Source organism: Xyrauchen texanus, chromosome 26 (genome assembly GCF_025860055.1).
Source record: "Xyrauchen texanus isolate HMW12.3.18 chromosome 26, RBS_HiC_50CHRs, whole genome shotgun sequence".
Taxonomy (NCBI): domain Eukaryota; kingdom Metazoa; phylum Chordata; class Actinopteri; order Cypriniformes; family Catostomidae; genus Xyrauchen; species Xyrauchen texanus.
In genome coordinates, this window is record NC_068301.1 from 1,252,039 (window position 1) to 1,277,606 (window position 25,568).

Here is a 25,568-nt window from a genome sequence, read left to right on the forward strand (position 1 = left end):
GGAGGAAAAATATCCGCGTATTTTGAAGGTTTTTCGGCTTCTTATTGACGAGAATCTCAAAACTCTTCACACAGTCTCTGAGTGGGGCTTTAATTTTGAAGTTTGTATTTGTAAGTAGTTTATAGTTTGAAATGGTCTGATATTATTATGAATAAGACCGTCAGTGAGATCTGTAGTTGTCTGAATGACTCCCTTTGCTCGGATCCTTATTTCGGTATCGCTTCTCGGCCTTTTGGCTAAGATCAAGTGTAGTATCTGTTCTTATCAGTTTAATATCTGATACGTCCCCTATCCGGGGACCATATATTAAATTGATTTTTGGATCAGGGAGATGGAATAGGGGCTTGCTCCGTCCACTCCACGTATCGACCTGGTATTGCAGTACCTCCAGGAACGGTGCACCCCCCCTGAAACTGTTTAAAGAAGAACTGAACAATTGTGTATGTGATGAATTAATTTTGAGTGAATCAATTTACTTTTGTTTTAGTTTAAGTTAATAAAATCGTTCAGTAGTTTAAATCGCGCTTCAATCAAACATCTCATCTATAACGGACGCGAGATTAAGATAAAAACATATTTCAGTGTTAAAATATATTCAGCAGTAAAATCTGAAGACACTGGAATCATAAAATGTGCTTCTTTATCTCTGATAACACTAAACAAACGCAATTCTCCCGGCTTGTGTAGCTAATGCGCATGCGCGTTCTCTAGTTGATTGACAGGCGATGTCTGTTTCTGAAAGATTGTTCTGTGATTGGCTCTTTTACCTTTAAGGCGGGACTTCCTTTCTACATCCGTTGACCGTTCCCAATTTCAAAACTAGTCTCTTATGGAGGACCTAATGTGACAATATTACAAATAAATATAAAGAGTCTAGGATTTTTATTCCGGTGCATCATTAAAAATGTTTTACATATAAATTAATGATCAATATGACGTAGTTATACTTTTATTTCCTTAAGAATGATTGTATTGATTTATTTCCACATATATTATTTTCTATACTTATATGTTTATTGATTGATTTATTTGTACATTTGCACATAAATAGGAAGATGGGATAGAATAGGGTTCAAAACAGTGTTACTATGAATGCAAACTTTAATACAGCGAAAAAGACTCTAAAATAAAATATTTGACGCCATGAGTGTACCTTCATTTACTATTATTTTGAATATGGAATATGAAGCAATGTGAAAACAATTTAACATTTTAACTTTTGCTGACCGTTTATGCTTCACAGAGTTAATGTGCGCTTCTAAATCACTTGTACCTTTATTAGCAACTGACACACAAGTGCAGCTTTACATGTCATACATTCCCACGGACCTCCACATGGACGAAAGCATGGGAATATTTTGTGCAAGTAGCAAATCACACATCTCTGCACCAGAAAAATCATACAGACATACAGGTTGACTTATTTCACTCAGGATGGAATGTAGACATGTATTGTATCACCCTGGTCATTACCTAGCAACCAGATGGGGTTACCCTAGCAACCAAGTAACAAATCACATATCTCTGCACCAGAACAACAAAGACTTCTGGTTTTGTTCATGGGACTCAGGGTAGTATAAAAAAAACAACATATATAGCTAGACATGATTGAATGTTTATTTACGTAACCTTTATTGATTGTTGAGTTCATGTTGATTTTGACTGACAGTGAAAAGAAAAAGCTAGAGAGAAGGAAAAGAGTTTTTTATAATACTGGAATTTTGGACAATTGACGAGCAAATTCTGTTGATCTACTGTTAAAGGTGCAGTACGTAAGATTCAGAAACCCTTGTTATTAGTGACACCTGTGGCCGTTAAGTGAACTGCAGCATAGGGTTGGGCGATGTCCCCTAAATTGGCAGTTGACGATGTTGACAGTAAAACATCACGATGCACGATGATATCGTCGGTGAGGCAGGGCGGGGGGGATTATATAATTTCATATAATTTTCCAAAATTATATGAAAAATTTTAATTTCGTTATTTTACTAACCCAACTAATGACTCGTCGGCGCTTTATCAGTAGGTTGCACGACACGTGAAGCATTTATTTTTTTAGCTTTCACTTAAGAAGAGTTGTGCACTTTTTATTTTAATATCTCTTTACATAAATACTATTATCCACTTAAAAACTATAATTTCGTTATTTTACTCACTGATGAGCAAAAGGTCGAGGCAGAAATTACCATGTACCTGCAGGAAATGGCCATTGATGGGGAAGAGGACCCGCTGACTTGGTGTAAACGAACAACAAAAGGTTTCCGTTCATGGCAAGATTAGCACGGAAATATCTGTGCATATGTGCTACCAGTACTCCATCAGAGCGGGTCTTCAGCACAGCGGGTAGTGTAGTTACTCCAATCCGCAGCTTATTAAAACCAGATAAAGTGAATATGTTGGTATTTCTGGCAAGAAACATCGAAATTTAAACATGGTCTATGGTGAAAGATAGTAGACTTCTTTACGCATTTTTCGACCATCCGTTGCGGAGCTATTCGATTTTGCATATTATTTTTTAAGCGTTCATTTGTGTAGTTCATATGACCACTTTACAATATTTCAATAACATCATTTATTTTGTAGCCTGTGCTGAAGTTAATTGTGCTGCTAATTATAAGTGAAATGTTAATGCCGAAGTTTCGGTCTGAGTGTTGTTCCGTTTTCTTGTTCTTTATTTCTTGTTCTTCTATGTTTTAATAAATGTGTGTTATTCATATTCACCTTGTTTCTTTCATTTGATTTGACATTATGGATTTATGGCCAAGGAAATGTTTCTTTAAAAGTATTAACCAGACAAAAAGTGATTTGACGTTAAGCTGGTCTGGGTTTATCTTAAACTTCCGCTTCAGTGTATACAAGAGCTATGTGACAATGAGCAAGATTTTCTGAGACACTACAACTACTAATAATTCATTAATAAAGGCTATTTTCTTGTAGCCTACAACATAAAATATTTTAATCTAAATGTACAGTGTAAGACATGTAAAAAAAAGACAAGAAGCTAACAATGTCCAGATCAATATTTGTGTAGCCTGCCTGACATGTTATTTTCACAGACTAACACGTCACGTCTCTGGCATATACTACAGTATTTAAAATAGCATATATGCATTAGTTATATTCTCAATTTAATTTACAGAGCAATCCCTGCAAAGTTTTTAGGTTAACTATAGAAGAGACTAGGATTAGTGAGTCACACTAGCAAGACTCGCAAAAGGGGGCGTGGCATCATGATGGTGGCTCTACATCGTGATGTTGGTCAGCCATCACGATGGACGATGATATCGTCCATCGGCACAACCCTACTGCAGCAGCTACCTGTTGCTCGTGCACACACTCCATAGGGACTCGAGCATCTGCCAAAACAATCCCGTTACATACAACGAAGACAACGTGATTCACCGGCATCATGCTGACAGATGAGGTAGCATAATTAAAATGACACAGTTATGATTGTTTTACTACAATCTTTGAGACTTTATATTTGAGTCTCCAGTGCTGGAACAGGGCTAAAACAAAGTGTGGATATACGTCTGACTGTACGAGACTGTAGTTTGAAGTAATCACTTTTCTTTGCATGATACATTGACTGCATTTATACGATAGCGTATGTCGGCGTTAGCTAGCTAGCTAGCTTTATCGATAGCTGTTAGCTAAATTTGGTGGATGATGACAGTAGCGGTTTATAAAATAGACTGTACATTATAAATATGTGACACAATTCAGTATTGATGTGATTCCATCACAACTGACATTTTAATATATCGATGCGCTTTTGTTTTATAATAATAGATTTTATATATTTTCTGTACTTTTTGCATTATCTTGAACATTGTCTAGCATTCATTTCATGTTATTGTAGTTTACCTTGCTGAATAATTACAGATTAACATTATGACAGTTACTGTGCAGGCAAGATCAAGTTAGCTAAAATGACGCTAGATCAATCCTTATGGCACTATATTTCACATGCTTTACAGTTATGTAAGCTTACCTGTCCAATAACATTCAATCTTTATTTCTAACAAATTCAATCAAACTTTATTTAAATGACTGTAATTACAATATTGCTTTATCTGTATTATTATCTATAATATTATCTGTTTCTATTTATCCTTTTTCCTCCCTCTGTCTGTCTGTCTATCATTTAGTGCACCCTAGCAACCAAACCCCTTTGACTTCCATTCAAAATCAATAAGATGGGTATCTCAGGATCAGAATGTCATAGAGACTTCCGGGTTAACTTATTTCTCTCAGGATGCCAAGGAGCCTTGATAAATATTACCTTGTGTTTTTTAAGTACTAGTTTATGTCTCATATGAAATTTTTTTTATTTCGGTGTACACTTAATTTGAATTTTTTTACAATTCTTTGCAAATATATTTATTTTTTATATTGTCACTTTAAGTCCTCCATAGTCTGGAGCTCAAAGCTGATTGGTCCGTGTGTGCGGCTCTGTTGTACACTGACTCAAAACATTGCAGCAAGTCACATCGCAATGCATCATCGGTTACATTCCTTGTAAACTGGGTGTAATTGTAAGTATTTGTTAATAACATGTAATAACAATGTGTATTAGTCATGAAGTATGTGTATTTGAATGTGTATCACCATCGACGTGAATAGTAGTGAGCAGAATGACTCCTCTGATTGGCTTGCTTTCAATTCATACTTACCTGGCAGGAGAGACACCATGATCATGAAGGTGGTTCACCCAGGGTGAGGCTCAGTCATTGCACTCCGACTGTGCTGACCCCTGCGAATTCCCCAAATGTGGGAATCTCGATTGCATAATTTCTGGTAGTGGGGGACTGCGTTCGCGCTCTCTCCTAATTATCTGGTTAAAGGCAGATTAAAACAGTTAGCAGTAGCATGTATGTTTAGTACAATCACATTGGAGATTTTTCAAGCACGCACTGCTCATTTAAGGTTCCATCTATGCATTTTAATTGGGTTCATGTCGGGATTTTGTTTATACCACTCAAAATCTTTAATTTAGCTTCTTTTGAGCCATTCAGAGTTGGACTTACTCCTATGTGTTGGATCTTTGTCTAGCTGTATAATCCAGTTGTGTTTGAGCTTCAACTCATGGACTGATGACCAGATGTTCTCCTTTAGGATTTTCTGGTAGGGAGCAAGTCAGCCAGAAGCAGCAAAGTATCCACACTCCTTGTTGTTGTTGATGTTCTTCTTGTGCAATTCTGTGTTTGATTTATGCCAGATGTAACGGGACCCCTGTCTTCCACACAGTTCCACTTTCGACTCATCAGTCCACAGAACATTCTCCCAAAAGCTTTGAGGATCATCAGGGTGTGTTTTTTGGCTTATTCAGACGAGTCTTAATGTTCTTCCGTTTTTGCCTCGTCACTCTTCCACGGATGGCATTTTTGCCCAGTGTCTTTCTGATAATGGAGTCATGAACAGTTTAGTGATGCGAGAGAGGTCTGCAGTTCCTCGGATGTTGTCCTTGGCTTTTTTGTGACATCCTGGATGAGTTGTCGCTGTGCTCTTGGAGGAATTTTGGAAGGTCGGTCACTTCTGGGAAGGTTCACTACTGTGCCACGTTTTCTCCATTTGGTGTTAATGGCTCTCACTGTGTTTCTTTGGAGTCCCAGAGCCTTTGAAATTCATCAGTCTGGAAAGGGTTACAAATCTATTTCAATGAACTTTTCCCTCCTCATTTATGACATTTCTTTTGACCTTGGCATAGTGTTGTGCTGGGTGAGCCCTTTTAGTCAACTTCATGCTGCTGAAAATGTTCTCTTTAGGTGTTGATCTGATTGAACAGGGCTGGCTGTAATCAGGCCTGGGTGTGTCTTGTCCAGCCGAACCGCATTAGAAATGTAGTTTCATAGATTTAGTAACGAAAGGGGGCAAATACTTTTTCACTCAGGCCCAGTTGGTATTGGGTAACTTCTTTGCTTCAATAAATAACATTATCATTTAATAACTGTATTTTGTGTTTACTCAGAATATCTTTGTTTTATGTTAGATTTTGTTTTAATTTTTGAAACAATTTTGCATTCAATACTCAAAAAGTGAAGAAATCAGGATGGGGGCAAATAATTTTTCACAGCACTGTGGGTCGATGGTGGATGATATTTAATTTTTTGAATGTTCAGATATTTTAAAAAGCTAAAATGAGACCAAAATTATGGAAAACAAATAAAATATTATCCTAAGTTTCTATTAGGGCTGGGTACAGATTTCCAGATTCGATATCGATTCATAATTGATACTAAAGTCCCGTATTATTAACATTTAACATTTATGCATTTGGCAGACGCTTTTATCCAAAGTGACTTACAGAGCACTTATTACAGGGACAATCCCCCCGGAGCAACCTGGAGTTAAGTGTCTTACTCAAGGACACAATGTTGGTGGCTGTGGGGATTGAACCAGCAACCTTCTGATTAACAGTTATGTGCTTTAGCCAACTACGTCACCACCACTCCATTATGTACCAAATCTTATTAGCATTTTGGTTCAACAAATACTACCTCTGGGATTTTATTTATTTTGGACTCTTTGTCTGTGCCCACCATTGCAAAGAAAGAATAAGAATTAGTTTTTTTGACATTCTAAAAATCAATTAGAAAAACTGTCTTTCCCACCATATTAGTTATCGGTATCAGCAAAATCCACTATCGGTCGAGCTCTAATATGGAGGATTGTAACGGAGTCACCATCACTGTTTATGGACCACTAAATCATGATTATTAATGCAAAATACTATAAAGAAAAACAAATATAGATTTCCTGGTTGACTTATTTCATTCAGGATGTCAAGGAGCCATGTATTGTATCACCTTGGTAACTGCATAGCAACCACATGGGCTTACCCTAGCAACCAAGGAACATATTACATAACGTTGTGTGAAAAATCAAATGAACATATAAATACAGTTTAAATCCAATTTAAATGTAATAAAATTGCACAGAAGTTTTATTTGCGCTTCAATCAAACATCTCATCTATAACGGACGCGAGATTAAGATAAAAACATATTTCAGTGTTCAAATATATTCAGCAGTAAAATCTGAAGACACTGGAATCATAAAATGTGCTTCTTTATCTCTGATAACACTAAACAAACGCAATTCTCCCGGCTCGTGTAGCTAATGCGCATGCGCGTTCTCTAGTTGATTGACAGATGTCTGTTTCTGTAAATCATGAAAAGGTGATACTGATGTTTAATTACCAGAACTTTTCTCCCAATAAAGTGTTTTATTTAATTGACACGGCTTCATTTCTCCAAACACGAGCTGTGATGAAGGGGAGAACTGGGATAAAACACTTGTGGGTCTTTGCTCATTTATTCAGACATGTCAGTTATTTGTACACGTGTCAATAATATTATAAATCCATCCATTGGGATACAATTAACCTGCAAATGCACATTGGACAATATTATTCATAACACCAGACTGTATAAAGGTAAATGATCATTGTAACACATTGTAATAAATCAAAATCTCTATAACATGAGTATATAGTGCACATTTAATGTGTGTTAGTCAATAAACACATCATAAGATTATGAAGCACATACTTTATTCACACCACCAGAGGAAACATATTATTCTTATTCATAATGAGTTAAAGCAGCTTTTACTTTCATACAGACGGGACCTTCACAGACATCTCAGAGATGTTTGTTTTAGGTCTTTTGGAAAGCATCACAATCTGCGAAACATCTGCATATGAGCAAACATGTCAAACATCTGCATATGAGCAAACATGTCAAATAGACGTCTTCCAGAGTCACACACATCTAATAGACGTCTGTGAGATGTACGTGTGCTATTAGGGAACATATTATTCCTCATATTATATCTCTGACATCCCTTTACTGTGGTATTCCTATAAAGATTACTATCCACCCAAAATATATATATAAATAAAATCCTGGTACCCATGGTAAGTTCTCATAAGGGTAATCTTACATTAGGTGCTTATGAGACTCACCTGTGAAGACTCGCCCTGTTCTGTCATGTTTCTAGAAGGTGAAGCAGAAGAGAATATAATGAATAAATCGTTTAATATCTACAATGCTATAATATCTTTTGTTTCCCCCTCCCCCCATTTTAATTATTTCTGTTTCCCTCCCTCATCCAGGTAGACGGGGATGACCTGCGGGCAGATGGGGCAGAAGGCACGCCCTCTCCTAGGGAAAGGGGGGTATACGTCATGCCAGGGAGAACGAGAGGAATGTGGCAGGAGCGAAGGGCGGGGCCTTCACATTTCAAAACTTTACATCAAATATACCCCGTCAATTCTAACATTTGTAAATATTTGGACATTGACGGCTCACCGGATGCAGTCAGTCCACCGGTCCCCGGAATGTCAAGTCCTTTAATCCATTTGTCCTTTCTCAAGATTTGTGCCAATGGCTCAATGCATATCACATACAGGAGGTGTGATAAGGGACACCCCTGACGGACGCTGCTGCAAATATTCACAGCTTCGGATAGGTACCCATTTACTAGAATTCTGCTGACAAGGCCATTGTACAGCAATCCCACCCATGTTATGAACCTTTTTGGTAAACCCATTTTTTCCAGCACCTGAAACCAGTGGCGCCCCCAGAAAATTTTAATTGGGGTGGCCAGTGGAGGCCACAGCAAAATCTTGGGGTGACACCAAAAACAAACAAAAAAAATTCAGTGTAATGTGTGTTAAACTTGTTTACATTTGTCTCTCGGCTCTTGACTGATATATCTATGATAAATCAAGAAGAGAACACAAAGCTTGATTTTAAATGAACTACAACAACTACTATTAATAACAACAATAATATAATAATAGCCCCTCTCCACAGTAATTATTAATAGCATTTGAAATTTAGGTCTGTAGACATTTCCATTTAGACTCTTCCAACTCTACTACTACTGGGGGCGCCACTGGTTTCAGGTGCTGTATAATGGCCTTGTCAGCAGGAAATATATAGAAATTGAATAAATTTATCAAACATTCTGCCCTGTATAAATAAATTATATATAGATTAATTATTATTAAAGCTACAATTTTCTGATACCTTTGTTCTTTTATTAACATTAATAACAGACATCACAGCAACTGGTTTATTAGGCTACTGTGACTTTAAGATCTGCCGCTGCCTAACATGGCATCTCATTTTCTCACAACTTCATTTAAGACGTTATTTAACTCGTTTAAGACCGCTCTTATGAGAATACTCGACAAAACCGAACAATAACACATAATTATGTCAAAATGTCGGTTAAGTGCGAAAGAGAACGCTATTCTGGTGGGGTGTTTGTTTGTGTGTTTGTCATCAGGACATAGCATCCATTTAATTAACAAGAGTCACCTAAACAGTCTTGTGTATTTAACTTCACCTGCTGGACCCATCACTGTTTCTGTTCCTCGCTGTACTCTGGAAGATCCCCTGTAGCAGCCTCTGCCTGCTCACTGGCTTGCTGCTCTGCCTGGACATTATCTTCAAGTGTGTTCTCCTTCTTCCTCAGACCTACACTCCCCTGTGCTACATTTCTTCTTAAAAAAATTTGAGATGCTTGTCGATTTTCTCTTCATCCTCTGCAAATTGATATAGCACAGTGTGACTAGTCATAGCTAGTAAACTAACTTTAGCTGAAATTAACGCTAGCGCTGATAAACTGCAATGTTAATTCAACACTGTAAAAACTTTACTGAGGAAAAGGTAACTTAGAACATACATTCATGTCTTCACTATAAGCCACTACTGTTATGGCATACATACCCGTTGCCGTTTGTCGTCTCTCCTAAAAGTGTAGATGCTCTCCTGTGGTCGAATCAGTCAGTCCTGCTTCTTGCACTGACTGAGCAGTCAACGACGGGATTGCAGAGGGGGAGGGGCAGTGAAACTCTGGTGGTGGTGCGGGCGCCAATCAATCTACAATCTTTTTTGTAGCTGCAGCGGTGTTTTATTTTATTTCACTTCACGAACTATTGTGAATTTACATGATGTATTCAAATTAATAGTACCCACTGCAAAAATCATACTAGGGTGGCCACAGGGTGGCCAGAGTTTATACAGTGGTGGCCCTGGCCACCCCTTGGGGGCGCCCCTGCCTGAAACAGGTACTGGTGCAAGACACGGTCAAATGCTTTTTCAAAGTCTAAATTTAGAACTGCTAGCCGAATATTTCTGTCTCTCGCGTAACAGATGGCATCTCTAATCAGCACTAGGCTGTCCGTGATCTTCCTCACCGGCACAAGCTTGATCCAGGTGAATTACGTCCTCTAAAATCAGACATACGTATAGATAACATCTTGCTAAAAAGCTTACGGTCGAAATTTAAAAGCATAATCGGTCGCTCAGTTCCTTTTTAGTGTAGTAGCGAAACTATCCCTATTCTAAAGCTGTCAGGAAGTCTGTCATGGGTCTCAAACTCTGTAAAAAGCATCAGTAAGTCAGGAGTTAAAACATCCCAGAAAGTCAGATAAAACTCTAGCCCATCCATTCCTGGGGACTTCCCCTGTTTAAAACTTTTAAGAGCTTTCTCTAACTCTGGGATTTCAAAATCTTGTGATAAAAGCACCCCTTTGTTGTCAACCTTTTTTTCCTAAAAAACTTAAAACGTCATTTAGAGTGTCATCACATACGATTTTTTTTCTATAAACAGGGTATCCGCGAGGTCTTGAAAAGTATTAAAGTCTTATCACGGCTTTATAAATTCTTACATTTTTAAAGTATTTTTTCTGAATTAGCTGTCCAACAGTTTGAGTCCCAAAAACATCGTAAAAGTGTGTGAATTTAGTCATTTTTATTAAAAAAACGAACAGGTACATAAAAAACTAGGCTATTGTGGGTGTGTTCGTAAATTGCCTCTGAGAGCACCAGAGCGGGCAGGCGGGCAGAAGTTCAAAAGCACAATGTACGCTCTGGCGTTCCCAGTGCGTATTACAACGCACCGAAATGTTTTAAGAGAAGGTTGGTGAACTCATGAACAGAATGGGGAAGTGCAAATTTGCAGCGTCCTGGATGGAAATGCCGGACTTCAAAGAGTGGCTGCAGCCAGTCGAGGGAATGTCAGGGAGGCATATTGTACATTATGCAAGAAAAAAATAAGTATTGTGTCAATGGGCATTAACTCGTTAAAGTCCCACATGTGTTGTGCTAGCCACAAAGCGCTGCTAGCCGCCAGAGCTGCAGCTCTCCATCGCTAGCTTCTGTGGTAATCGCGTTGCACCACCACAACCTAGTGCCAACGTCGTTACACCACCGGCAGTCGCACCTGAAGCTACAGCTATGACCGGGCTGTCTCTGCTTCCTCATCTTCTGCAGCCGACATCAGAGTGGCTCTGGCGGCACAGCAACACTGCGTGCTGAGGTGTTGTGGTGTCTCCACACAGCGGAGAAACACCATTCACTGAACTCAAACGAAAACTTGGCTGAAGTTTTCAAGGCTATGTTTCCAGATTCGGATATAGCAAAGTCGTTCACTTGTGGCAAGGACAAAACTGGATACATCATACGATTCGGGTTAGCACCACACTTCAAGCAGGAGCTCATCAACACCATCAACAAGGCTGGCCAGTTTGTGTTAATGTTTGATCGAGTCAGCTCAACCAGTCAACAAAAATGAAACAGCTTGATGTCCACATTCGATTCTGGGAAGATGACCGTGTCCAATCTAGGTACCTCCTGCTTAGTACTATATATTATATATACTCTATATACTATATTTTTATTTATTTCATTTTCAACCTGTTATGTGTGTGTTTTGAGGAGTGTCATATTAATAAAGATCTGTTCTGGCTAGGTACCTTGGCTCTCAATGCTTGGAAAAGCTGTTTTTAGTCTTTATCACAAACTAAAACTGTTAAAAGTATCACTGATGTAAATGGTTACAGCTTGAAGTGGCGGTGAGGTATTAAAAAATATTGAGAAGTTCTTGAAAAAGTCTTGAAAAGGTATTAAAATTAACTTCAAGATTCCTGCATATACCCTGATAAAGCTCATCATAAAAAAATGTGATGCCCTCTAAAATCCCCCTCGTTGTTTTCCTCCCTCCCTCTTACTTTTAAATTTGTGATTGCCCCTCCCTGTGTCATTATTTTCTTAAAAAAGTACCGTGTGCATTTTTCCCCTTCTTCAATTTCCGTTGGCGGGCAGTCACATGTAAAAACATAGTCAATGCGGGAGGCTCTGTACCATCACCACTGACCCAGGTGAAGCCCTCCTCCCTAGGATGCAAAGTCTTAAAACAGTCCACTATTAAATCCAATAACACAATTAAAATCCCCTGCTACCACTAGGGGAGCCCTACCTAGCATGTGGGGCTGCTGATCTTCTAAAAGCTCATACCTTTCATTTTTCCCTGTAAAACCACATACATTTAAGACATTGAAAACATTGTCTAAAGTCAGTTTAGCTCAAATGGCCCATCCGTCTATCACCACTGTGATGCCCTTCACCAAGATGTGAGGATTATTTAATAAAATTGCAACTCCATCATTTTTGTTTGAGTTGGATCCACTCCATATTGAGGGGCCAGGGGTCCACACCTCTTCCCACTTCTTATACTGGGGTAAAAAAGGTACACCACACTCTTGCAATAAAAAAAACATTTTAAAACATAAAAGTTTTTAAAAGGGTTAGAACACTCTGTGCTCGTATGTGTGACCTCACACTTCTCACATTGATGGTAGAGATCATGAGGGCCATCAGCAGTATGGTTAAAAGGAAAGGCTTTTAAAAGACTACAAATTAATATTAAAATCATAAAATGTCCTGTGTCACATGATCCTCATTGATCTCACATGTGTTGAGACCAGAGGAGCACGAGGCCAAGGCCTCCAGGACCGCAGAGGGGTGTCCCCGCGGCTCTTTTGGCGATGATGATCTTAGCTTTATTTGCAAAAAAGAAACCTCATTTGGGGACCCAGAGGGCCACACATGATCCTGCTCATCCATACTCGGACTCCCAGGCTGATGTGAAGCTCTCAGCTTTTTTTCCTCTGCTTCACACAGAGGGGATCCCGCAGGCCTCTTTTGCAACTGAGCATTACGGAGAGAAGCTATTGAGTCTGTTCCACTATTATCTGCTTCACTCTCCTCCGTTTTCAGTTCAGATACGGTTTCTAGGGAAGAGGTGGCCATTCCTTGTGATCCCCCTTCCCTCTCTTCTTTGGCCTCCATTTTCTCCTCTCCACTATTTTTTTCCAGCTGGGGGGGGGGTGTGGCCACCTCTCCCTGTTCACCTGTTACCTCTGACTCTGCCTCCTTGGTCGCCCTGCCCATATCCTTTCGGCCAATCCCTGAGGCTATCCGGGGATTTGAATTACCCTCCACTTCCTCAGGGACAGCCTCCTTTTCATTTGTTTGTTGGCCATGCCGTGTGGCCATTTTGTGCATTTTTAACTTGTTAGCAAAATATTTAGGGCTAATAGAGATGGGTAAATTTACCACAGAGATGGCACTTTCTGTCATTGGTACATTTTTCAAAATGATGTCACTGTTTCCTGGCATGCCTCAGCAAGATGTCCATTTTGGCCACATTTGCGGCACAATTTGGGCATCCCTTGATAGTGAATGTAACCTCTGTTTTCTCCCAGCACAATCATGGAGGGTATATGACTCATGCCCTGGAAACCGCTTGGAAACCTGGAAATCAGCCCATTGTTTTATGGGCGCTCTCCAAGCGCAGTTCCAGATGCCATCTTTGTCTAATACTTTGACTGGCTGTCCACGCACAGAGCAATATCTTGCCAACCATACAGAAACATCTTTGCCGTTCACAGTTTCATTAAACATCCTGACAACTACTATTTTCATAGAATTGTCAGTCAGTTTCTCCACATTAAACAGAGAAATTGGCTTTGACAATTTCAAAACGAGACCAGAAAACATTAAGAGTAGCGGCAGTCTTAAAGCTCACATCAAACCCACGATTCAAAGGCAGAGTCAGCAGGCAATTTATATCTGCACCAGAAAACCCAAGCGTTTTTTGGATAAGTTTCCTGGAAAAGTCCAGACTGAACATCTCCAGGAGGGACCTATCCTCTTTGGTTTTAAATAAAAACATGTTGGAGGCACCAACAGCTCACAAAAGGAAACATTTCTCTAAAACCCTAAAACACAATAAATCCCTAAAATAAATAATTAAAACACGGAAATAAATAGTAAAAGTATAACTTACCTTTAAAATGGTGTTCGTTCTCTGCTCACCAACCTAAAAAAACTCAAGCACAATTAACAAAAGCAAGTATAAAATTAAAAGCAAAAGGAATATACCTCTCGACAGATATGAGTCTCTGCAATAGCGTGCAAAGACCTTCTCTGTGCGAGTGGCGATTGCAACTCGCCCACGAAGCGCCAAGTATAGAACTGATAAGAACAGATACTACACTTGATCTTAGACAAAACGCCGAGAAGCGGAATCATTACACATCACAACCGACACGAGAGTTTGTGTTTAACAGGGTCAGAAGTCAGCTGGACCGGGACATGGGTCTCTCTTCACTTTTCACCAAATCAGACTCATAGATAACTGTGCCCTCTTTTTTGCATTTTTGCTATTTATGTAGACATATTTGTAGATTGTTCCTTTAAATAGATAAATCTCTGCCTACTGATTTAATGCACAACCTCTCAATAATCATATATTCTCAACGACTTGCCTTCGTATTCCTGCAGATAACCCACGAAAAACTATAACGGTGTGTATTGTCAGTTGGCATATTTTAAAAATCATTGGAGCCTTTATGTTATTACAAAGTCACACGAGGAAGTTTGTTTTAACAACATTAAAAATAGCAAATAAAATAAAGGTGTTGACTTCTTATCACATCTAAAACACAAAGTAGTAAAAGGCTACTGACTAGGGTGACCATATGTACTCTTTTTATAAATATAGTCACCCTACTACTGACCCTAAAAATCAAGGTACAGCACTATGAAACCATTAGGCCTGTTTAATATACAGATTTATTCATTCAACAGAGATTTATTAATTCCCTTTTTGACTTGATCTGTTCACAGGTACATTATTACATTTCTAAAAGCACGTTCACACTCACCTGTGAATATATTTCAAGTCTGTAGTCTTGAATTTCATTTGGTGAAGCACAAGATGTCACTGAGGCCTGTAAGATTCACTCTGGAGCACTCGGAGCTCGATTACTCTGCCTGAAGTAGAAAACACACCCCCTCATTACCATACAAACAAACACATATAGAAATTAATACATGTAGAAATCAGTAAATGCATTAATAAATGTATGAGGAAATGCATAAATGTGGAAATAAATACAATAATACTTAAAGAAATAAAAGTATAATTACTCATTTGTGTCACATATAATTTATTTCTATGTACACTTTATTTTTATTTTTTTTATTATGCACTGAAATAAAAACTGGGCAAAAAACTGAAAATTATCATTTTAAATTAGCACAAATTCAAAATTGTTCTTATTTGTGATGCATCAAAACCACTTTTTCTATCCTCCATTTTCCTGAATGCGGAATTACAAGTATTACATTTGTAGAAGTTGCCTAAAAACATTCCTACAAATGTCGAAACGACTGTTTTTTGTTTAAAGTGCCTCATGTGAGTGTGTAGATGACATGAATTGATGGTCCGAGGTCAGTTATGTTGATATCATTGATTATTCTAGTTATTAGTTCTTGTGAGCGAGAAATTAATTTTGACCCCTGAATAACACTTAAATGATTGTTGTTCTCCATCCGGATCCCTCGTCTCGGTTAGTTTGACATTGTGTCTCGAGACCAGAAACACAAAACAGGCAATTAGTATCATCATGGCACTGTCCAGTGATTGCTCAGGAAAACTGTGGATAAATACACATTTCATCAGAGTAGACGGAAAAGAAAATTAATATATTTTAACTATTAAGAAACCCTTTATTGATAACTAATCTACTGGATAACACTGCAGCAGAATTAACAGTGTGTCAATCGGCTCCCAAACTCACTATGAATCGGTAAATCCTGAACATGAATCGGTTTATCCTGAACATGAATCGGTTTATCCTGAACATGAATCGGTAAATCCTGAACATGAATCGGTATATCCTGAACATGAATCGGTATATCCTGAACATGAATCGGTATATCCTGAACATGAATCGGTTTATCCTGAACATGAATCGGTTTATCCTGAACATGAATCGGTAAATCCTGAACATGAATCGGTAAATCCTGAACATGAATCGGTTTATCCTGAACATGAATCGGTAAATCCTGAACATGAATCGGTATATCCTGAACATGAATCGGTTTATCCTGAACATGAATCGGTAAATCCTGAACATGAATTTGGGCACTGGTAAGGGTGTTCATCCACTGAACATTGGGACACTTATGATGATATTACCTGAGACACGATAACGAGATCATTCAAGTTTAATCAACAACATCGCTGTATAAAACTTTTTTACAATGTAAAAAAGATAAATTACATTAAATAACAAATATGAATTTAAAGGAGTGTATTTTCAACCTACTTTAACAACTCTTAACATGTTCTGTGGTTTTTTATTCTGTTCATTTGTTCACATATATAATTATTTGTAATATTGTCACATTAGGTCCTCCATAAGAGACTAGTTTTGAAATTGGGAACGGTCAACGGATGGAGAAAGGAAGTCCCGCCTTACAGGTAAAAGAGCCAATCACCTTTCAGAAACAGACATCGCCTGTCAATCATCTCCAGAACGCGCATTAGCTACACAAGCCGGGAGAATTGCGTTTGTTTAGTGTTATCAGAGATAAAGAAGCACATTTTATGATTCCAGTGTCTTCAGATTTTACTGCTGAATATATTTTAACACTGAAATATGTTTTTGATCTTAATCTCGCGTCCGTTATAGATGAGATGTTTTATAAGAGCGCTGAATCAGCTTTTTAGACAATAATCTTTTCAGCAGAATTAACTAATTGAATTTTATTCAAGAAACACATACACCGTTTATCAGTTCTTTTCTTGACAGTTTTAGGGGGGTGCACCGTTCCTGGAGGTACTGCAATACCAGGTCGATGCGTGGAGTGGACGGAGCAAGCCCCTATTCCATCTCCCTGATCCAAAAATCAATTTAATATATGGTCCCCGGATAGGGGACGTATCAGATATTAAACTGATAAGAACAGATTTTTTCTTTCGAAAACTTTTTATTGTCACTCTTTCTCTTTTTTTCCAAAAGTTTTCTTTTCAAATATGTTTTCACACAATCTTAAAGTTTTCCTTTAACCGATAACACAAAACATATACACACACAACTTAATAATATTTGTAAAATAAAAAGGACAATTAACAAGACAAATTTAAGACACTATTGAAATCATAAAAAGTCTTAAAAGTCCATATTTTTCAATTGTGTGTTAAAAGTAATGTTTTAAAAATAAAAAATAAAACAACTTGGTGCCAATTTAAAAAGCCATCTATTGTTCAAGACCGGGATGAGTCCCTATCAAATTGGCCATCATCCCACTCTCCAGGAAAGGCACTTGGCCTGCCGCTTCTGTGCTCAGAGGAGATCCCCTCTCCTCCTGCCCGCTGGCCTGCTGTTCCCGTAGCCGGTGGTGGTAAGGGTGCATCTACCAGCGGCCAAAGTACGGTGGCGGCCGGGACCTCTTCCGTGTGACCCCGGCCCCCCCCGTCCGAATAAAAGCGCCCGGTGCCCCTGCAGCGTTGATGTTACCATTTGCTCGCTCGCGTGGAGGGGAACCGTAACGTGTTTCCCCACCAGCAGGTTTCTTGTGGTCCAGATGGCATCCTTGATTGAGTTGAAAGCCAAACGTTTTTTGCCTAGTGTGAGGCCTGGGACTGGACTCACTGTTTCCCGGTCCTGCACAAAAGAGACAAGAGATTTGTGGTTGGTTAAAAGGGTGACATCTTGCAACTCTAAACAATTTCTTTTTAAAAGCTTCTTGATAAAATCATATTCTTTTGGAAGATTAAAAGCCACTGGGGTTGTCAAATCTTTTTTTTAAATCTTTAAAGCTCTCAGGTAAGACCCCATCCAAAAGCGGGCCATGGCTGCAGTCTTATTTTCTGTGGATGGGGTCACCGCATAACCAATATGCAGGGCAGTGAAGCGGCTGGATAAAAACAGGTGGGGGTCTGGGAGGCCTTTTCCCCCATTTTCTGGTCTTTTCTTGATGACCTCCCTTTTCAGTCTTTCCCACCTGGACCCCCACAAGAAATAAAACACTGCCCTCTCCAGGTCTAGAAGAAAACTCCTAGGGGGACTAAAAACAGAGCATGTAAGTAAAAGTAAGGGTAAAATCACTGCTTTAAATATTAAAACCTTTCCTTCTAGAGTCAGTCGTCTTAGTCCCCAAAACCCCAGTCTTTGCCTGACTTTCCCTATCATGTCAGTCCAATTTCCCCGTCCTCCACCCTCATTGTCGAATTTAACCCCTAACATTTTTAAATCGGTCTCTTTAAAAACTAATTCAAGTCCACCTGTGTCCACGTTTCCCCACGGCCCGAAAAACTGGGCCTCGGACTTACTTCTGTTGAGCTTGGCGCCCGAGGCCCGACCGTACCAGTCTGTCACATCCATTGCTCTTCTTACTGATAAAAAGTCTGTCGCTAAAAGGGTCACGTCGTCCATGTACAGCACACAGGTCGCCGTCAGTCCACCAGTCCCCGGAACGTCTAGTCCTTTAATCCATTTATCCTTTCTCAAGATCTGTGCCAGTGGCTCAATGCACGCCACATAAAGGAGAGGAGATAAAGGGCATCCCTGACGGACACCACTACAGATATTTATCATTTTGGTTAAGTGCCCATTTACAAGAATTTTGCTGACTATGTCATTGTACAGCAGTCCCACCCAGGCTATGAACCTCCCTGGAAAACCCATTTTTGTCAGTACGTGAAACAAGTACTGGTGCGAGATCCGATCAAATGCTTTTTCAAAATCTAAATTGAGGACTACTAGCCGAAAATTTCTGTCCCTCGCATAACAGATGGCATCTCTAATCAGTACTAGGCTATCCGTGATCTTCCTCCCTGGCACAGCACAAGCTTGATCCGGGTGGATTACGTCCTCTAAAACAGTCGACATACGTGTGGCTAAAATCTTACTAAAAAGCTTACAGTCAAAATTTAAAAGCGTGATCGGTCAGCCAGTTCTTTAGGTCAGTCTTGTCTCCCTTTTTGTACAACAGTGAAACTGTCCCTATTCTAAAGCTGTCGGGAAGTCTGGTCAAAGTCTCAAATTCTTTAAAAGCGGTCAATAATTCATGTGCTAAAATATCCCAAAAGTCACATAAAACTCTAGGGGAGTCCATCCATTCCTGGGGACTTCCCCTTTTAAAACTTTTAAGAGCCTTATGAATTTCTAAAATGTTAAAATCCTGGGATAAAAAAACACCTTTGCCATTGACATTTTTCTCTAAAAATGCTAAAACTTCCCTTAAAGTGTCATTATCTACTCTTTTTTTGCAATACAAATCTTCATAATATTTTGTGACCCCACTTACAACTTCTTTTGTTGTGTGCACTTCCCTCCCTCCAGTTTTTAAAGATGTTATTACCCCTCCCCGTGTGATAATTTTTTTAAAGAAATACCTGGTGCACTTTGCGCCTTCTTCAATGTCTCTTTCTCTGCTTCTTAAAATGACACCTTTGCTTCGTGTTTCACTTAAAACTGACATCCTTTTTTATTTTTTTTATATCACTAAAATCCAAACCGTTATTTAAAAGGTTAAAATATCTCTGTAGTCTTTTTTGCAGTCCCATCATGTGCCTTTTCCCTCTATTTTTCTTATTTTTCCCTACCTTAAGATAAGAATGATACTACACTTGATCTTAGCCAAAAGGCCGAGAAGCGATACCGAAATAAGGATCCGAGCAAAGGGAGTCATTCAGACAACTACAGATCTCACTGACGGTCTTATTCATAATAATATCAGACCATTTCAAACTATAAACTACTTACAAATACAAACTTCAAAATTAAAGCCCCACTCAGAGACTGTGTGAAGAGTTTTGAGATTCTCGTCAATAAGAAGCCGAAAAACCTTCAAAATACGCGGATATTTTTCCTCCCTCTGTTATCATGAGTTCTCCATCATCCAATCAAACACGAGAACAGAGTTTGTGGACAATACAACTATTTAGAGTCTCTTTATAATCTTAAAATAATAGGCTCTATGCAGCGGGGATTGTGACGTGTTTCCGACTACACTCTCTACTGGGCAAACAGTTTCCGGTTCCGTATTAGATCTGACGCGCGAAAGTTAACAACGACAAACATTCTAGTTTTTCTTATCTTGGCAGCTGAACTATGGAGAAAAGGGTTTTCCGATATCAAAAGCTAACGTCGTGCGTTGTGTCGGCAAGATACAACTCGACTGTGAGTTTTCATTCATTTCCCGTGGAAGAGGATCTCAGAAAAAAATGCATCGTTAAGATCAGGAGGGATGACTTCCAAGTCAACAAAAACACAAAGGTGTGTAGCATTCATTTCAAACCTGATGACTTTATGGAAGGGACTAGACTGAGACGTCTGAAAAAAGGTGCTTTCCCTACACTGTTTCAGTGGAACCGTTACCAAGTGCAGCCGCCGAGGTCGAGTGTTTGGGAACGGCGAGAGACCGCTGCCCCCTGATCCTGACTTCGGACGTAGAGCAAGATATGGACTTTGACGTGGAGAGGACTGGACACGATTATTGTTCAGTTCCGAAGCTGCAGCTGTGGACATGGTATTACATGAAAATGAGGAGTTGACGAGGGAGATAGAAGATCTACGGAAGCAGTTGGACCAGACCAAGATCATACTTCGCTTTGGTCTCCAGAGATTTGCTGGGTCCGATGAGGACATACGCTTTTATACAAGGTAAAATGATATTGCCTGTGATAAGCATTTGTAATAGCGTTGCCTTTGTCTTGAAAACACTAGTCCACGTTGTTATTAAATATTATTGGAGTTGTATAAGCTAGCTGCACGTAAAAGTAGGCTACACCGACCAAAATAATAACAACACCATAGGCTAACATAATTATAAGTATGAATAACATCTGTTGTCTTCAACAGCAATCAGAGTTAGTTTAATCATACATACCGAATTCAATAATTTTCATGACTCGTGAAGTATTACAAGATTGTTGTGTCAGTTACTTGTAGTTCAGCATTCTTATTTCCTAAAGTGGAAATTACTATACTATAAAGCTAAGTGTAAGTCTTTTATGCCATGTGAGAACCAATGTACGTTTATTTCTTGACAGATTTGCAACCTATAACCACCTGATGGCCTTCTGGGAACTGATTGAACCGGCAATGCACAGAATGATTCGTGTCACCAACTCCAAAGTCACCAAGGAGGCTGGAAACACTCGGGCACTTCCTGCAATAGACGAGTTCTTCCTGTTCATGATGCAGCTTGCTTTGGGCCTCAAGCAAAAGGACCTTGGTCATCGCTTCCATGTACATCAGGCCACTGTGAGCCGCATCATAACAACCTGGGCCAAATTCCTGTACTTTGTCCTGGGGTCAGTGTGCATTTGGATGCCGAAAGAGAGAGTATGAGCCCATCTGCCAGAGGAACTTCATCTTTTCCGAGACACACAGGTTATCCTGGATTGTACTGAGATCCGCTGCCAAACACCTTCCTCATTGCTATTACAAAGTGAGGTTTTTTCAAACTATAAGTCTCACTGCACATTCAAGGCTTTAATAGGAATGGCACCTCATGGTGCAATAACATTTGTGTCTGGACTCAATGCAGGGTCTATAAGTGACAGGGAGTTGTTCAAACCGTCAGGGATCATTAACCTTCTTACTCCGGACATGGCCATCATGGTGGATAAGGGCTTCTTAATTGACAGCCTAGTGCCATGCAAAGTTCACCGGCCTGTTTTCCTGACCAAGGGAAAACAAATGCTACCTCATGAAGTGACACACACTCAGTCTGTGGCCAGGCTCAGGGTACATGTTGAACGTCTTATCCGTCGAGTGAAGGAGCATAAGTGGTTTGACACAGTCGTCCCCTTGTCCATTTCTGGTAGCATAAACCAACTGTTTACAGTGGCATGTTTGCTTGTGAACTACCAATGTGGACCACTTGTCAAGGCATGGAGCCACTGAGTCTAAAAACCCTCATCCTTGTTAATGTGCTAAGGTAAATGTAAATATTGTACATATACTTTTGTAAAAACTATGGATTTCACACTCTGTTCATAACTCTGATCAACAGACAAAACTAAGACAGTGTTTCCTTATGCATTTTTTATTATAATTTCATAATGCATAACATATGTATTTATTAACTAGCCTATACAAATCTAAATATATATGTACATATACATGTCTAATGTAATATAATAGATAGGTATATATATATTATATTGTATAAATATAGTATGTGTGTGTATATATGTAAATATTGTTTATAGTGTAAATAAATAAGAATACAATAAATATAATGCTGTATATTATAATTGAATGGACCACCAGTGGTATGTGGCCACACTGTAACACACAGTCATTAAATAAAGCAACATTTGTACAATTGTAGAAATTGAGAAATACTTCACTGGTTATCTAAAAATGACCTAAACATGCAAACACTTAAGTAGGTAGTGGTAAAAAAAAAAAACAGATCTGCTCGGTCTCTAATGGTGCGCATTACATCAATATTTGTGTATATACGCTCAACAAGCATATCCTCCTGCGCACATACAACAAAATCACACCACTCGAAACCTGTTAGGAGCAGCACATGATTTTTTTATGAGTCGGTCTACATCATTTACAGTCAGACGAGGTAAGTCCTGAAGACAACGACTATAAAAGAGAGCCATATCTGTCTGTGTATAAACAGGAAGTTTAACCGGAAGTTGATAGCCTAGTACACGCGAACCCGGAACTGCGACGTGCATAGAGCCTATCCGCTTTTCACAGGAAAGTCTCTCTGCTCATGTTCTGACACCAGATTCACAAAACAACAGGAGAAAATGAAGCTTTTGCCACATTTATTTCCTTTGACGCCCTCATGTGGTGAAATGTGGAACTGCAAGTCCGTCTGCGCCATCAAACTACAATCACTGACGACGAGAAAAGCTGCAAACCCTTTCAACGACTATTTCAACAAACATTTTAGCGCCATCAATCTTGACAGATCTACACTGAAACAATAAAGCGGGAAATCAGCACAAACTGGTGTTTGCAAATCCTTGAATGAGCGTTAAATATCAGCAACCCGTTGAATAAGTTTGATCTGATTTGATTGTGACTGACTTCATCCATCGGTGTATTTAACGGACACAGTTCACGTGAGAAATGTCTTTATTTTCTCATTTAAACGCCTCAAATTGGACGGTTGTCTCAGATTAGCCTACACTGATTAACAACGGCCAAAAAACAATCAAAAAGCTCGAAATTGATGCATTTAACATTGTTCTTGAAATTAATCATAGTTTACGGGACTACAAGCATTTAAGTACATAAAAGTAGTCTAAATAATCAAATAGAAAGTTTTAAATGTTTAGATACTCACAGGTGTCGCTTGTCTTGAATCAACCCGTGTAAAAATCCACCTGAACATTGAGGCTTTTTTGTAAATTAGGAAACCCACTATGACGAAGAGCTCATGAATATTAAACAGGACGTGCTGACGTAACTTGGCACGTGTCCAATGACGAAGGCTTTCATAAATTAATATTAAAAAGAGAGCCTTCTCCATGTTAAGATGAATTCATCAACAAATCTTTATCTTTCCTCTGATTAAGTTTCTCTGAAATTAGTTATTTGATGTCACAATGTGAATAATTGTTGGTTATTTTCAAAACATTTAAACAGATTAATACTCTGTATAGATATTAAATACAGTCATGTATCAACATTTGATTTATTTGGACTAAAATTGTGCAAGACTTGTGTGTTATCCCGGTACAAATCATACAATAGTTCTGTGTGAGAAACAGACCAAAATGTAAATGTTTATTTACTGATAATCTTTCCCTCCACCGCAGCTCTCAAAATCTCTTTCACACTTTCACACATTTAAAACTCCTCTTGCTTTATCAAGGTTGCTGCAGAGTTTTAAATATTTAAAATCAAATTTAAGACTTTTAAAGACAGTGATGTCACATGAAAAAGGTCAATAGCTTAATTGCACTGTAAGTCACTTTGGATAAAAGCGTCTACCAAGTGCATAAATGTGAATGTAATAACTGTTGTTAATTTGTGGTAATTATGGATTTAGTAACAGTTATAGTGATATAGTGATCTATATAGGGGCAATTGTTAAAGGTGCTGTAAGTGATTTTATTCGATCTACTTCCACGTGAGCTGTTGGATTAGCCACGCCCCCTCTTTCCAAAACCCTAGATACCAAATAAGCTTTATTGAGACCGACATCAGGCCGAAACGGTGTTAAAAACAACAGCAGTGAAACAGCGCCCTCAACTGGCAACTGTTATGAACAACATGGCATAATAATGTCATTAAGCCTCAATAATTCTCTGCAGCTGCAATACTGTGAGAACGAGCGAAATGATTGACAGGTCGAAAGCGTCAGAAACCGCAAACATCCCAGCTAGCCAAATTATCATCTCAAATATTCTAATAAACGAATTAATCTCCATTATGATTGTATCAGTCACTCTTAATATTCTTCATATCAAATCTATTCACGCCTTAAGAAAAACAGTGTGTTTATGTCCAAATAAATGTGATAAATTCATGGATTTCCATTAGATGCATAAATGTGCAACATGCTAAAAGTTATTAAATGGGTTGTTTGTTGGTGAATGTTAATTTATAAATATGCTATTGTTCATTGTTCGTTCTTAATGATGTTACATCTCTTTATTTTAATAATAAAAATGTATTTTAAATAATAATTGTACATTTCCCTCCATGTTGCTTTAATCGGCTATTATTAAAGTGCCTCATTAAACTTTCTCATGGATCAAACTGTGTATTTGTAATTACCATTAGAATATTTAAAAGAAACATTTATTTGTTTTATTGTTAATTGGAGAGAAAGGTTTGATCTGGGTAAAATGAATACTGGTTTTACTATAGTAATATTGTAGTAACAGTGTTTTTGTCAGAAGTCATAGTTTTAATGCCGTTACTCATGATGTTACTACAGTAATATGTGTTCATTTACCATGTTTCATTCTGTGGTTACTATGATTTTACTAGTAAATACCATGTTGATACTATGATTACTGTAGTTAAACATGGGTAATGTTGATCAGAGATCACACAGATTGACAGTTTTGTGTGTGAGATCATCTAAATGAACTTCTTAATTCAGATCGGGTCATTTAATCCAGTTTTCACATCATTAAGATGAATTGGAGGGCAGGTTTATGAATGTGTGGTTACAGTCACACATGTTACAACAGCAAATAATATCTGAAACACAAATAACAGTTTGTCAGTTCATCAGGACAGTTATAATCTCAAGTGTTTATCAGTGTTTTAATGTTTTCTTGTGAATCTTCTGATCATGATTTAATCGCATTGGTGAATTATTCACTATATTGAGGCTTTTGCGACATCTGCTGGTCACATTTGTGTTACTGCAACTGATAAAATGACAATATTATACGCTCATATTTTTATACAATATC

At 38.5% G+C, this 25,568-nt stretch overlaps 2 non-coding genes and 3 pseudogenes across 2 annotated transcripts; 2 read left to right on the top strand and 3 right to left on the bottom strand.

The window, feature by feature from the left end:
• The first annotated feature begins 216 nt into the window (after window positions 1–216).
• On the top strand, window positions 217–407 carry LOC127620443 (U2 spliceosomal RNA). Its single transcript, XR_007967728.1, has one exon. It is a non-coding gene; the product is annotated as a U2 spliceosomal RNA (small nuclear RNA).
• A 4,261-nt stretch (window positions 408–4,668) lies between these two features.
• LOC127620431 (U1 spliceosomal RNA) lies at window positions 4,669–4,832 on the top strand. Its single transcript, XR_007967718.1, has one exon. It is a non-coding gene; the product is annotated as a U1 spliceosomal RNA (small nuclear RNA).
• A 9,399-nt stretch (window positions 4,833–14,231) lies between these two features.
• LOC127620457 (uncharacterized) lies at window positions 14,232–14,387 on the bottom strand (annotated as a pseudogene).
• A 2,580-nt stretch (window positions 14,388–16,967) lies between these two features.
• On the bottom strand, window positions 16,968–17,140 carry LOC127620450 (uncharacterized; annotated as a pseudogene).
• Window positions 17,141–19,680: 2,540 nt separating this feature from the next.
• On the bottom strand, window positions 19,681–19,814 carry LOC127620456 (uncharacterized; annotated as a pseudogene).
• Window positions 19,815–25,568: the final 5,754 nt, after the last annotated feature.